Raw genomic sequence first — 12,708 nt, forward strand, 5'->3', positions numbered from 1 at the left:
TGTATAATGACCAAGAAAAACCCAGGTGGTCAGCATTTTTCTTCATATTCCTCTTGCTAGAAGATAAGATTCATCTTAGCTCACTGCATTTTGAAAATAAATATCCGAAGATACAAAACATTTTCCATTCCTCTGGGAAAATGCATATATTTGGAAGTATGCATGTTTTATCCATTATTACAAAAGAGATTCAGGGTAGTTTTATAATATCCTAGCAGTGATATCCCTTGAAATTTAAAACTTTTCCTAAGAAGGAAGAAGCCAAGCTTTGTAAGACCATGTGGGAAGCCTGAAATATCAACACAATGATTCCAAAATAGTGAGTATGAGTCTTCTGACTAGATAAGTTTAGAATGGGTACTGTGAACAATAATTTTCCAAGAATATAAACAGTCATAGTAGTATATTTTGTACTCTTCTCCCTTCCCAGGAAAAGGAGTTTATATATGTGTGTTTATATAGATATATACACACACAGACATACACACGCGCACACACACACACACACACATATATATATATATATATATATGTTTCTTCACAAAATATCCTTGGAGTTCTTTGTACATATAATGGAGTTATGCTCTAGACCTATCTTTCACTTCAATAATTTTTTCTATCAATAAACTCTAATTTCATACAGTGGGCAAATACCCTTTCTATTCCCTAGAAAAAAAAAAAAGTTAATTATGACTGATTACAATTCATTCCCTTATAACAAACATAAAATATGCTATATGAGGATTCCCTTGTTACATTCCTTATATGCAAACTTATATGCAAACTAGTGGGAAGTTAAAAAGACAGAAAATGACCTTTTCCTAATATATTCCATTAAAAGTCACAACATAAGTTACAGAAGCCCTAAATAAAGACTTTAGGCTTTAACAGAAACTGTTAACAGAAGCTGTTGAGAATATATATATATATAAAATATATATTTATATATAATATATACATACACACATACGTGTGTGTGTGTGTGTGTGTGTGTATATATATATATATATATAAAAAAGGCTTCTGAAAGAGAAAAGGAATAATCTGTTTTCCATGACTAAAGTAGCTAGAAAAAAAGTAATGGACTTAACTTGCAACAAACAATATTCGGGTTACATAGTAGGGAACAGGTGCAACTTCAAGCACAGTGAAATACTGCTACATATTATCTGCAGATGTCAAGAAATCTCTATCACGGAAACTCTTTTAAGAAAGATTAGAGAAAAGATCAGTTACGAATAACATAACATGAATACATTGATCCTGTTTTAGGCAATAGGTGAAGTGCAGTGAGCTTTTGGGTTTCCTTCCAGTCTTGTTTGCAATTTCCAATTCCACTTGGAATTCCAGTTCTATTTTCCATTTCAGTCTGTGTTGAACAGCTCTGAAAGGTTCAGAGGTTTGGTAAGAAAAGGTTCTCAAAAGCTGATTTGGAGTGTTTTTGACTTTACAACAAAACATAAACATATGCCAAAATAAAAACAATACAAAATATAACGTTCATTTTATATTACAGGGATCTGCTTAACGTATGTTTGCACAACTCTTTGCATATATAGGCAGAATTGCCACTATCGCAACCAATATTAGTTCAGAAAAAAAAATAAAAAGAGGATATGCAACACACGCCACCAACATCCACTATCACCCATTTGCTTCCTAGGATTTACAGTGCCTCACTGACCCCACCTGACAGACTGCTCTTCTCAGCCAAGCGCTTCACCGCAAAGCACGAGGAGCTCTGTCAGCAAGGAGAGGACAGAGAAAGCACGGCCTGTCTCCAGCCCCCCTGCACCTCGCTGCTGAAACAGAGGAGGGTGTTCAGGGTGCGCCTACATCAGCATTTTACTTTGGACCAGAAATGCACTTTTCAAGCAAATCTCCCAACTGTCCCCACTTACTGTGCTCTAGTTTACGGTCTTAGAGCACACAACCAGGATCCCTTTCACATGAAAGGGCACCAGAAGACGTGCTCCAGGAGGGCAGCTAGTGCATGACAACCGCTGATGAGCTTCAGCCCTTAGCAGCACCCCAGCTCTGGAGGGGACACTGAGGTCAGAGGCAGCAGCATGGCGGGACCAGAGCGTGCAGGATGTGGTTTGGCTGCTGGAGATCATGGAAAGCAGGGGAAAAAGACAGCAAGTAGCATGGGTGACACAATACCACAGAAATACTAATACCTTGCAAATTCAATATTATTTGGTAACTACAGTTACAATCATCCAATTATTATGTATTAACATGGTAGGAAAGGAAGGTATCACTCTTTATAGAGTGCCAAGTCAAGTAGTGGCTGATAGAAGAGAGTTAAAAATATGGGTGAAGATGAGCTCTTCTCTGATAGACTGATTCCCGGTCAGCTTTAGGGGTGCTGGTCAAGGAATTCTGAAGACTTTGCCTTCTCCATTATAATAATACTAACTACAAAAATTATCCACACTCAAACTTTTGACAGGTCCACCTTCCACACTTGTCTAAGAATTTCAGTTTTGCTTACACACCTGAATGAACTGGCAAAGACTGACACTGAATTTGCAACAGGCTCGAATGCTGTTCGTAACCCTATTGGACTTTGCCTTGCCTAAGCATAATTAGTCTTCAGGCTCCACTATTGCAGTCTCTGATATCTAAGAACAAGGTCCAACACACTGAAGCAAGCAGAGATAACAGGGTTGTTCCACAGTGTATCTGCCGACTGCCAGAGACTACCAGGAATATATCATTTGAATTTCATTTCACTATACTGGCTGCCCATTGAATAAAGCTCAGTGGAAGGCTAATGAAGTTATTTTCAAAGCCCTTAATGAAACTACCCAACAGAGACCTTCATCTTCCATAATGAAGATTTTACAGGTCAGCTTCATTCTCATGGAAAAATAAAGCTGTCAAGGGGAAAATCTTTTTAAAGAAGCTAAGCCAAGGTGTTTCAAGTCAGAGGCTAAATAAGATCTGCTACCATTCTTGCTGAATTTGAAAAGAACATACAAAATAAATAAAACCGTTTCTGAATCAAAAATTGAATTTCAGATTAGCATTTCTAAATTCTTAAATTTGCTAAACTGAAAGAACTACAAAAATGTCTTTTTAGTCTAACAATCCACAGAATAAGATGCTGCAGCCAGAGCGCAGTTGACATCCAATGAGAGGAGCACAGGCCGAACAGAATTGAAAGGGCTCATAGCCCATGGCTGAAGTGTGGATATAAATGCTGATGAAGTGGAAATCTTGCTTCTTTTATTGTTGACTGTTTCTATACCTATAAATATTTCTTTCATTCATGATTTACATCTTTGCATGCCCTGATTGTTGATACATTTTACCTCTCCAGATTCTGATTTTTTACCTTTCCTACTCCCAGTCTTCTATGTTCTATCACAGAAAATTCAGGTTCTTCATTCTCAACTTCACCACCCTCCATAATTTACACCCTGCACAAAAGTCTCCTCCTACTTCTTTCTTTTTCTCTCTCTCATTTTTTAAATTGCCTTTACTAACCTCGTCCTGTTTCTGGACTATTTCCTTGTCTCTTTTGCCTAAGACTCTTACCATTTTTCATGTCATGAACTGCTCTGCACCTCTCTGTCTGCTAGTTTCTTCTATAAAGCTTCCTAACTAGTCTCATCCATAAAGTCTCGAGCTTTGTGCTGTTTGTCAGTTTATGTTCTTCAGGAAATAGATCATATCTTTCCATGCTTCAAAAAAAGACCAGTTCTTCAGAATAACTTGCCAAATGGAGCTACTTTCAGGCCCAAATCAGAGTGGATTTTGTTGTTAGAGTTAAGGTAAGATACAGTTCTACCTTATCACTAAAATCAGCAGCTGCTGCAGTAAATTGTGTTATTCTTTGCACTCTAAGACATCAAGTTAATGCTAGAACTACTAGAAGAAAATGAGAACGTCCTTGACTATTCACATGCAAGTTTTTCAGTGCTGGAATTGATAGCTTTGTTCTCCTTTTGATAAGCAGCCAAAGAAGATAATCTTTTAAATAGCAAGCACTGCTTCTATTAATCAACCCAAGATAACCTCTGCCAAGCTTCAGACTCATGGGTAGACTTAATCTCTGCTGATACACATGGGAACAAAAACATATCATCCTTTCTTTTCTACTGAAAGAATAATCTATTCAAGAATGTGAGAAAAATACAGACAGTCTGCTTTAGGATATTCTTCAGCCTGGGCTTGTCATAAACTCCTGAAAAACATTCACTCATTCAGTGATTGGTTTTGATTTAAAACTTTCTGCAAGAAGATCAACAGATTACTTTCAGATTAACTCAGCTTTTCTTACCACAATACTTAAAATTTCCATACATCTGGTACATGTACAAGCTTACCAAAAGACACACTGAAGTGTGTGTGTGTGTGTGTGTGTGTGTGTGTGTGTGTGTGAGTTTATGTGTGCACAGAGAAGTTTTAAACCTTGAAAACCCAGAGATTTTCACTGATGTTTTTTCCTCTATTGAAGTCTTATTAGATTTGTGTTGATATGTTAGCAGTGAGTTTAGGGAGTTCGCTTTAAAGAAAAATGCAAAGATACTTTCATAAAGAAAAACATGAAAAATACCACTAGGATGCTAGTGTTAATTATCTGTAATCATTCGTAAAATTTTTCCACATTTGTATGTTCTACTAAATACAATAATTGTAAGACATATGTAATACTTCCTAAAAATAAAAGCAAATTATCTGGTAATTTATTATATTACTTGTAAAGCTAAAATTAAAAGCTGCTTATTTATGAAATTTTATTTTGTCATGCACATAGACAACTTATTACTGTATAATATCTTATAAATGTTGGGCTACTGCCATCAGTTTTCTAGAAGCAAAAATCCAGGACTGGTTTTGAGCAATGCATTTTCTAAGTGGAATTTGTACAAAGACAGAAGGAAAATAAATACAGCCCTTATTGTAATCACACCAATGTCAAAAGTGCTAATCCTGCTTAAAATTACAGTTTCCAATCCTGCAATTTGTACTTTGACTAAATCACCTCACTTTCCATGTGAAATCCGGCAAAGGATGGACAGTGGTACAGAATTGTTTTCACCCAAACTCAAACACAATAACTCTTAAATTTGATATTTGTAGAAATGTGCTGTGCATAGTCATAAGAGAGTATGCCTAGAGAAAAAATGTGAAAAGAGTAAACCTGCCAGAAAGATAAAAATTGATTTTCAACAAAGTAGACGAATTTTCAAACAACATTATAGGACTTGTGTCTTAGCTTTATTATCTAGGTTGCTCTTCTCTCTAAACTCATTTTCAGAAAAAAGTATTCTCTCTCTATATTCGGTAAGAAAACAACGTGGAATTTACAATCTCTTAAGAGTGCTCGCTCTGTAGAAGGCTGCTGGGGGAAGATCCTGCGATTAGGACAAACTGAGTGCTCTAAAGCAAAAAGTAGATTTCAATACATTGAAGAAGAAAAGTAATTATTCAACCTACTACAACACCTTGTAACTGATACACTCGGTTCGCTTTTCAATAACAGACTTTGCTGCCATGAAATTATACTGATGTGACTGACTCCAAATCCTTGGAGGGTTATTTTCCTCAGCTGGCATTAAGAGGTAACATGTATCATAATCTTAAACATCAGCTTCATTAAAACCAATTCCCAGGGCACCACTAACACGTTGTAATAAATGAAACATCGTAATAAAAGCCTTTTTAACAAGCAATGCTATGGACATCATCCAGGCTGTTTATATGCTTTAACACATGCATTTTGATTACAATGAAAAAATAAAAGCAGACCATGGCAAAATCAAAAAAGCCAAAGGTGAAAACCCGTCAGCAGAGATAATACAGAAGTGTTCTGTTCAGAGAAGAGGAAAAATAATCAAAACCTCCCAAAGAAAACACCTGCATTTGTAAGGTGTGACAGAATGTGAACAGGAGCTTTAGACAGAGATCAGCGTAACCAGGATCGCACTTTTTTTGCTGTCCCTGGGATGTGACATCTCAGCACCATAACAGCCAAACCAATAAGCTTTATGTTAATTTCCTGTTCCTCTTCTGTACAATTAAAAACATCCCCCTCTCTCTTTTAATAACATGAGTTCACCGTTATCAATTTTGCCTGCAAACAACTGACTCCAGCATTAAAGGACATTAAACTCAGTTGGAAGCTTGCCACAGAACAACAGGATCAAGTTCAAGTTTAATTTCACTGTAGAAACAACTGAAATTGATAGATCCTGCTTGTTCTTCAAACTTATTACTAAAATAATCAAAGAATCAGAAGACCAACATGTTCTTTTTCCATATCCCTAAATCAAGAAATCTGAGCTACCTTTTACAACTGTGTATCAGCACACATTATAAATTATTAGAGGGGAGCTCTGAAACTGGAGTTCAGCCTGACCTGCGAATCAGCAAGCAGAAGATGATACTCTGAACAAAGGGAGATTCCCAGATTAGGATTTGAAGGAAAGAAAATGAATTTAACCAGGGTCTGCAGAGAAAAATAATATCTTTTTTTAGACCTAGTAATATTACTGATACAGTGTGGCTGCACAAGACCTTTTCAGGTTTGGAACAGAAACAGCAAACTTCACAGCTCGCCTGAGAACACCTGCACTGAGTTCAAACACCACGGTAACACGACAACTGGAGAAGGTGGTGTTTTGTTCTGGTACAGCAGCGGGGAGTGAGCGCAACGGACCAAGTACAAAGGACATTAGCCCCTGCAGTACATAGGGGAAAAGACAAAGGTAAAAATCACCTCGAGAATACAGAGTTTTGCTGGAAATAAACTGTTAGGAAACTATAAAGCACATATACCTTCTTGGAGGCTAAGATTTTATTGTTGAATAGAGTTAAGAAACCTCTAGAGAGGATTTGACAAAAGGTAGCAATCACGCTGAGGTATAATTGAATTAAATTACAATTACGTACCACAAAATACTGACTCATGAACTGACCAGCATAGTGTATTTAGCAGACAAAGATATGGAGTGCTTGTAACCATGACATTAAATTACAAACAAATATTTATTCCTAAAATCATTGCTTGCTTTAGGAAATGGCAAAGGGTTCAGTTTTGAAAACCAGACTCTGCACTGTGCTCTCTTCTTACATCTTTTGCAATTTTATCATCAGTCAAACAAAATCCTGACAAAAACTGAAAAGAATTCTATAGTAGGAGAGAGTGGCTGCCTATATCACTTCTGACTTAAAACAAATTTGACTAAACAAATGACCTACATATCATGATTTGAACAGGTCAAAGAAAACAGGCATTTTCCTCAACCATAAAAGGTGTGCGTAAACACTCTTACAGGGTAAAACCTATGCACAGAGAAACATTAATTCAAATTTTACAGTTGTGTTAAAGAAAAACAATGTGAAGGCCTTATTACCATATTAACTTTAAATTAACAAACCATTATGTTGGAATCCTTATGTTTTTCAGAAGTTGCAGAATAACAACTATAGCAATCCCGAGGGATAATTTACAATTTAACAAATGTCCTCCCAAACTTTCCAAAGGGAGCACATACAACTATGCAACACTCTATCATAAGCATTGTCTTTCAAGAATTTGTCAGCTTACTCATTAATAAAATTTCCAGGTTAGAATTTTTCTGATGCAATATCATCTAACGGGTGAGATTATAAAATTTCTTAAATATGTGACTTTAAAAAAATTTTTATTAATTGTTTTTGTAGTCCACTACTAAGTAGAGTGGTAGCAATTATTCTAAAACCATTTTAAAATTTAAATTCTATATTCTTTCAATCAGTTTTTAATTTAAAATATAATTTATACTTATGAAACTAAATCTTCACTTTCTTTCCATTTATAAGCTAATTGTTACATTTTATACCTTTTAAATACTTTTTAATTAGTTTTCCAGGTGTTACCAGTTTAACATTTGCAAAAAGATTTTTCTCTATATACATTTCATAGTTAAAATGCTGATCTATGATAAGAAAGACAACACCCATAATTTGTTATCATTCTTAAACTAAGAATACAGAAATAGAACAGTTACCTTTGCAAATTTGCCTCTAGCATATTTAAGTTCACCTTACCAGAACGCTAGAGTGACTCAGGTAGTTGTAATCCTTCGACAGAGCCCACAGTTTGAACTGGACGGGACGTGTGCTTCTCATAGAAGATCCACAGCAAACACTCCAACATGGCAACAAGTCTTTTGAATACGAAGTTCTTACCCGTAAGTAAAATCCATTTAAATTGTGTTTGGATTCAGAAGATCCTGGCCATAACCAACATATAGGCACATTGACATAACATACAGAGGAGTTCAAATTGAAGTATCACCACGATTTCATCGCACCTGAGGCTGCAGTGCCTGCCTCCAGTCACCCGCAGTGTCCAGCTGCACACCGCCTTGCGAAACTGCATCCACATTGCTGCTCAGACTTCTGCCAAGTGTATCACAGGGCTTCTACCACTCCGTCAGCCTGAGTCATCCAAAGAAATATTTTGCAGTGTACAAAAGAAGAATTTGGCTGTTCGTCTCTGAATTACCATGTGCTGCCAATACATTTAACCAACCATTTCCGATCCCGTATGCTGTTTGGTTCGTACTGGTCAGAGCTGATAGAAACAATCACAGACCTGTTCTTACTAAGTGAATGAGTTAATTTTGCTTCTGGCTGTATTCTCATTGGAAAAAAGTTACGGATAGAGGCATTTTAACAGCAATCGTGACTCTACAAAAGTGGTAGCACATCTCCAAGCAAAATTTATCCCATTTGGTGCTGACATGGTGGGCAGGATTCCCTCTATTCCTCCCAGTTCAGGATATGTAGCAGAGTGCTGAGACTGCATCTTCATGAAGACACAAGATGAGTAGCAATGCCTCCAGAATTTCTGCATGAGGATCAGTGTGATATTGTGGCTTAACACCAGCCAGTATATGTGTCCACTGTGCCTGAAATAATAGGTTTTGAAGGCAGTGCCTTAACAAATGACCCTGGGGCTATCACTGAAGCAAACGGGTATTTCAGCTATAAAGGGCACTTAGTGTTATGCAAGGTTTGGCTGAACACAATGGCATGTTCATAAACATCAAGGAGAGATGAATCAGCACAGTGTGTATTGCCAAAAGTCTGAAGAGATCCACCATCTACATGTTTAGTCAGAACGGAACCTCATTGCTTCAGTCTACGTGTTTGGCAACGCGCCGCCTGGGCCCTGCTATTTTAGGGGACCTTCACCTATTGCCGTAGCTCATGAAACTATATCCTGATTTCAGAACACCTGCCAGAAGAAGGTTTAATTATAAATTTGGTAGATGGCCAGTAACTGTGAAACTGGCTAGTTGAAAATTAGACCCTAAAAGCTTTTTGATATCAGTATGGTATCTGCATTACTGTGGCATGCTGCACCATTCATTGTACAAGAGCAGACTTAAGACTGTATTGCTTCAGAGGCATCTAGACAACTAGAAAGTGCAATTATCATCATGGGGTCTGCTTGAAGTGATCAAGGGAAATCAGGGATGACTTGTAAATCTACATCTTTATATCACAGTATAACAGACAGATAGAAATGTAAGGATGTTAAGAGGTAACATAATGGTATGTGGAGCCCTAATATGCCGACCGTATTTGTAGTTACTTTCATATAGCTCTAAGATATTTTGAAATTTTAAAACAAGCTTTGAATCCAATTTCCTTAATATTCCTTCTTTAAAAGTACCCATATGTTAATATACTCTTCAACCAAATCAATTTATTATCCAACCATACCAAAATTACTAAACATTACTAAAATTACTACAGCCTGCAAGATGTTTCCTGTGTAAAACAAGGCACCAAAGTGCAAGTTATCGATCTCACTGGTTGCGGAAGTAGTTGTCCAAAGTGTATCTATTCTCCTGATGTAGCTGGTCTCAGGAGAAGAACATGAACAGGATACATTCACCCGTTCCACATGACAGTGATTCACTGTCCACACGACCCCTGAGCATCTATCATCACAATGAGACTGTAGCACCTAGATGAAGCCTGAGCTAATATAAGAGCAGGTGGCTGAAGCCTTTAAGTTAACAGGGGTAAATAATCATCCAAACCATTCAGATATTTTTTCTGCTGCTCTTCAGTATTGCTCTTTCATCCTCACATCTCAAATATATCACTATATTCTCATTCTTTCTTCTTTGTTGGCTTTTTCCATCTCCTGGTACTCATTTTCCCTTTGGTAGTCCAGGTACTCATATCACATGCACCCAAGATTGCCATCTGTGACACAGAGGAGATGGCTCTAGAGCACTTTGCTGCTGGTTCAAGCTCCCTTCCTATGCTTGAGTGTCTAGCTCAGTCCAGCTGTGATGAAATATCCTGCCACGCATACAGGACACTGCACTGTTTTTTGCCCATGTCAAAAAGAAAGAAATCCCCTTTTAAATTCAATGCCATGATGACCTACAAGTTGACATACCTTCATTTCAATTCTATCTATTCAAAAACAACTTCTAGCCAGGTTCCAAGACCACAACTCTAATGTGGCAAATATTTCAGATTTCACTAACTTTAAGTAAACAAACATTTTTGAAGGAGCTTTGAGGACCAGATGAAAAATCAGAGAACTTAAATCCCTCACCAGACAAAGCGTACAATTTTAACTTTATTTTAGGCCAGTAGACTCACCAACAATGTTAACATATTGTACATCCCCAACTTAAAGAAAGACCAAATTTTTCAAGCCAGTTGAGGAATTACATCTATTTATGCAAAGGAGATGATATCCTGAGAGCATATTAAAGAATGGCAAGGGACAGTAAGCTTCAGCAGCAATTGATGGAAGTCTGAGTTCTTCCTCTATGAAAAATTCTCAAGCAATGCCAGCCAGGAGACAGCAGAGCAACAAGATGCTAAACAACAGGAAAGGGCTTGCTGACAGTTTCAACTGGTTTCAAACTTTCTCATTCTTCCATCACACTATCAACAGAAAACACCAGGTCACATATTCCTATTTGAAAGAGCTATTTCCCTTCAGCACTTGTGCTGGGAAACTCACAACCCGTGCTGTCTGGGGCATTATTTGAATGCTAGTAACAAAGTAAGTCTGTAGCAATCTCAGTGCGATGAGTTACAAAAATAAGCAGTATACACTGAAATACAGATTCATGTTTTGCTAAACGTTAATGATTCAACAAATAAATGTCCTGCAACTTTCACTTAAAACTTAATAAAAATGAAACATGAGTTGTATGTTGAAAGATTTTATGCACACACACAAAAATGTGAAATCTAGTTTGGATCAACAGGACAGCCAAGAGTGGGAAGGAAGAGGGAATCATGGGAATTTTTAAACTTCCAATTGATGTTAAAGCCACTCTACAATTCTCATTGCAAAATGAAAAGGCTACCGCCTGAGTTACAGCAGAACCTAAGCTTTAACCTCAATCACAGAAATTAACACAAAGCATGTCCAAAATCAAAGCAGAAGTTTCCGTGCACCGACAGAACAGAATTAAAATGAAATCCATTCAACTTTGAGATAACTCTGCAATGGAGAAATATCCATTGGTTAAACAGAGCATAGGAATCTTAGATTAGGTTCCAATATTTGAATATTTTGGTGAAGACGCATAAAAAGCTCAAAACAATTCTACTAACATAGTGGAAATTAAACATTTTTTCAGTATTAAAAATGAAACTATTCTATTACAAATTAGTGAGAGCAAGGGAAAAGTTAAACAAAATTAATCCGAGCATACGTATACACCTATGGAAAACAAGGATATTAAAGAGAACATATATATAAAGTTAGGTACCCATTAAAGTGGAGGCTCATGAACTTCATTTTTAATATTTTGGCTTTTGCATTAGGCATTTTTAAAATTTAAAAGAATATACCAACTGTAGTTGTGATAAAATATAGTACTGTAATGTAAATACATAGTGTAAGTAATGGTAAAACTACCATAACAGACATTGTCGATGTTTCAAAGCCTCAGCCTGTTATAAATTCCCTTGATTTAAATCATTTCTTTCTAGTCTAAGGGTATTGCTCTTTCACATCGGCAATTCTTGTATTTAAGTTAATGACCTGCTGCAGTTTGCTCTTCTGCTGCACAACCTTTACGAATTATCACAAGCACAACCCCAAACTGCATTCTTGACTTTGATACCCTCAGAAACTTATTTTGTAACAAATATCACCAACACGTTTGTTTCGAGATCAATCCTCTACACAATTACTTCACAGAAAAAGGACAGAAAATAGATCCACTGACAGAAAATACTGTTGGTCACGCACTTGTGTTCAAAAAATACTTGTGAATGATCTGCTAAGGAACCTTGTTCAGTTTTCTGTATTACGCTTTGTCCAATAAAAATTCAAATTATTATCCCCATAACCGTTAGAAATAGCAGAAAAACTTTAATCTACACCTTCAACACTTAGTTCTAGTAAGAATTTTGTTACTTTATTCTCATCATGAAACAGAGCAAACAGTATTTTATAGATGGGAGAATTATTTTAGAGTGTATCAGCTGTAATTTAATTTGACAGCTAAGATTTTCAGATGTCAAATGAAAAGAAAAACCAGGAAATATATCTATATTTAAACAAAAATACAAATTTAATATACAGAAAGGAATGCCATACGACACAACAGAAAAGGCAGTACAATGTACTAAGGTATCAGTCAAAAAAGTATTAGAATATCTCTAAGTTGTTGTGAAAATAATTTTATATTATTCATGCCGGCAATGTAC

General features: G+C 36.5%; 1 protein-coding gene across 2 annotated transcripts in view; it reads right to left on the reverse strand.

Moving 5' to 3' along the window:
* Nucleotides 1-12,708, reverse strand: part of PLCE1 (phospholipase C epsilon 1) — a 146,309-nt gene that overhangs the window by 65,563 nt on the left and 68,038 nt on the right. The window lies entirely within an intron of this gene.

The sequence above is a fragment of the Apteryx rowi genome, unplaced genomic scaffold, assembly GCF_003343035.1.
Source record: "Apteryx rowi isolate R43461 unplaced genomic scaffold, aptRow1 scaffold_246, whole genome shotgun sequence".
NCBI classification, from domain to species: domain Eukaryota; kingdom Metazoa; phylum Chordata; class Aves; order Apterygiformes; family Apterygidae; genus Apteryx; species Apteryx rowi.